This window comes from Apaloderma vittatum, unplaced genomic scaffold (genome assembly GCF_000703405.1).
Source record: "Apaloderma vittatum isolate BGI_N311 unplaced genomic scaffold, ASM70340v1 scaffold14599, whole genome shotgun sequence".
Classification (NCBI taxonomy): domain Eukaryota; kingdom Metazoa; phylum Chordata; class Aves; order Trogoniformes; family Trogonidae; genus Apaloderma; species Apaloderma vittatum.
In genome coordinates, this window is record NW_009734722.1 from 3,786 (window position 1) to 7,446 (window position 3,661).

The following is a 3,661-nucleotide window of genomic DNA, read 5'->3' on the forward strand; positions in this document are numbered from 1 at the left end:
AACCAAGACACACAGGTTCAACCCGAAAATCCGAGCTACATCTAAATGTAAGTGCTGGGAGGGAGGGAAGTAGTGAAAAATTAATGTCTTGGTCACATCAGCTTCTCACTTCCATTTTCACTTTGAAGCCTCATCCAAAACGGATAAGGCAGGAGAGTCAAATGCAATGGTACCATATTGTTACCTTCGCCTTCTAGTAATTTTGGTTCTGTAATAGAATAGAAATACATGCAGCTTATTATTCTTAATGCAGTAGGTTATAATTCGCATCATACCAAACATTGCACAGATATAAAGAAGAGCTGTTGCTCACACAGTGGAGCTTCCCAGATAAGTAGATAAAAGCAGGCAAGGAACAAGGGGGAAGCAGCAGAAGAGAGAATCTCAATGCAGGTGCCTGATCCAGGTCTGCTCCTAAAAAAAAAAAAGCTCCCTAAAATAAGCCTACAGACAAAGAAACCATATTTAACCTAAATTTGGCTAGGTTTACTTATCATTAAATACTTAACATTTATTTTAAGGTATTCTTCTAAGTGTAACCAGGGGGCTCTTGCTACGTGTGGCTCAAAGCTCACCACAGTCAACAGGAGCTTTCCACCCACTTCAAAGGGTGGGGATGTAGATTCAGGTTTGGGAACTCCTGAGCCAAATTTGCTGCCAGTTAAACATCTGCAAGCATGGAACAGCAACTTTGACTTGTTCTTGAAGAGTTATACCTGAGTACCTGGAAGGAATATTTGATACCTTGGACCATTTGCCTTCCCTACTTGATTTACCAAAGAGTACTAGAATAACGTGCATTACACAAACATGGCCATTCTACACCATGCAGGTGAAACTTCTGCACTACGCTACAACTGGTGTTGCATTTATTTTCACTCAGCCACATGAGACAGTCCCAGGAACACCTCACTCATTCCTTTTGATGGGCACAACACCATTTCAACCTATATATTATTAACACATACCCAGATTCTACAGCAAATGGATAAACCTTCACAGAGCGCTACTTGATTAGATATTCTCATTCCCTTTTCAAATGGTGGATAATTATGGTAGCTTTCAACTTAAAAGTATCTTAATTGCTCTTTCAAAATGCTATACTTTGGATATTTCAAGATTGGGCTGATATTTATATATTAGAATAAATTTTTTCTTTGTAATGCTGTAGTGCCAGTGTTCTGGGCAAATACCACAATTCTCCTGTGTAAGGTGCTATACAAGGAAAAGTTCATTAATAAGCACATATCTGAGAAAGTTTCTGGTTGAAAACAACATTATCAAGCATAGCTTTGACAGAAAATACTGATAAATGCTGCCTTTATGATCCAAAATGAAAAGTACAGGATTCCTACAGTTTGTTTTCATTAAAGCTGTTATATTAATAGGCTAGATTAATGCACAAGTTTTAGTTTTCAGTGAAAACCATCAGTTATTGTCCAAGCAACAAGAAAGTCCTATTTTGCTTGCCTAAGAAATCTGTTATGAATCAAAGGTAAATATAAAGAGACGTGCCAGAATGAAAAACAAAGACTTAAAGGGTAGGATTCATCTTACCAACCTTTATGCTTCTAAGATGTGGCCAGATACTTTTGAGCTAATTACTCTGCTTCCCTCTATAATCAAGTCAGGGAAAAATGCACTTACAGGGGGTGATTCAACTAACCAAACTGAGGAATCTACTTTAGGACATAACGAATTGCAGCCCAGCAGTGCCTATTTCTTTGCACCGAATGCCAGGGAAGTCCAAACAACCAGCTCAGACATAGCTGTCTCCAAATTCATTAGCAGTTAATCAGTGGTGATGGCATTCTGGACTTGCAGTAATGAGTACATGGTATTTGATTGTTCCAGTGAGGTTCTGTGTCTAGAAATTTTATCTATCGGTATCAAAACCAAATGTCATATTAAGGCGAATTAGCCATCGACCAAGTCCAACATTTGTCAAAGTGGATACTTCAGACACACATGTGCCTGTGTCTAAGGCCTTAGGAGGAAAATTAAGGAATAACCTGCCCATAAGGTGTGTTTCATAACTGTCACCATTAACGTTTGCCAAATTCCTTAAGTTTTTCACAGTATAATAGTTGAAGCATTTTATGTATGCTCCGGTGCGAGTACATACCCATATTATGCAATATATAGGCTCAGTGTTATGCCTGAACCTTCTCCGCGCAGGCTGCCTGCACGAGGCTTTCCAGTTACAGACAAACCTGGGTTCATTTGTAATGTAGAAAACCAGCCTGCCTATGGAGGAGGGCAGGCAGGGAGAGGCAGCCTGGGGAGAACTCTCAGGCATATCATATAATCCTTTTTGAAGTATTTGATCTTAAATTTAAATGACAGTCCTTCCTCACAGCAATTTTATTTTTAAACACATCATAAAACCTTATGACTCTGTGAAATGGAAGGAGACTATTACAGAATCCCAATATTTAATAGTTTTAATATTAAAACTTAGTACTGTCATTACAGTCTGCACGTTCAAAGCAGTATGCAAACATTAATTATTCTTCACAGGAGCCCAAGGAGGTAGAAGAAGATAAAATAGCCTCAGTTTGGGAGTTCAGATTCAGATGCAAAGTTCCACAGCACTTTTGCATGCTTTCACTTCATTTTGTAACTAAATCCTATTAAAATACTTAGCTTAAAGGTCTGATGGTTTACTAAATGCACACATCAAACCGGCGACAGAACCAGAATTAACTCTTCTATTAATAAAGCTACTGGACAATGTTTCCCATTTAAAACAATGTTTCTATCTGCCTAGGAGCTTGTTAATCAAATATATATCACATAACAACCGACTCCCATTTCGCCACCGAAAGCCTGTAGAAGAGGTGTAAGGCTGTGTAAGAAGAAAAACGGCTTCTTTTATGTTTACAGCAACATCTTATTTTCGGCAACGTCTGAATATTCATCAGGTGAGGAATTCAGAAAAGTAACCTCCTCTGTCATCACCCCACCTTACTGCTTCTGGAGGACAAACTGGGATTCAAAGAGTCAGATGGGTCCATCTTCACCGAAGCTTGGGCAGGAGGGTCAGTTTTTGTAAGATTGCCCTTTAAATGCACAAGCAGTTTAGAAATGAGTCAGAGTCCCCATGTGCCCTGGAGAAGTTCCGATCCGGATTTAGATCTGAACTTTAGATCCTTTTTATCACTCTATTTCTGAAAGTTAGAGTTGACTGTTCAGGCTCCTGGGAGCTAAGACACCATAATGTTTTACTATCTCTCTTGCTAATGTATCAATTGCTTTTCTTTTTGTAAAAAAAAAATATTTGGTTAATATTCTTCAACAAGGACGGATGCCGGCTTTTGGCCTGCTAGTGCCTTTATTTACCTAGCTAACAAGAAGGAGGAAAAAACCCACAATCCGGAACTCAGCAGCGGCATTATTTGACAAAGTCAGAACAATCAATAAGAGTTCTGACTGAGCAAGGACATCTAGATGCTTATATGCTTACTTCTTGTAATAACCTTACATTTGATCCTAGAAGGTAGCAATCGTTGTATTAAAATATTTAATTGTACAAACTCAGTTATCAGAATATTGTGTGGGTTTGAAAACTTTCTGACCTACAAGGGGTCCTAACCGATAACTCGATTTTAAAAGTCAGGTGGCAGTAGAAAAGGAGACGTTTCAGATCATGAGTCCTGCT

At 38.7% G+C, this 3,661-nt stretch overlaps 1 protein-coding gene across 1 annotated transcript in view; it reads right to left on the reverse strand.

Annotated features, from left to right (window-relative positions):
• The window catches only part of FKBP1B (FK506 binding protein 1B, 12.6 kDa), a gene marked incomplete at its 5' end in the record, with an annotated part of 44,344 nt that overhangs the window by 3,782 nt on the left and 36,901 nt on the right, over positions 1–3,661 (reverse strand). The gene's annotated exons all lie outside the window — the stretch shown is intronic.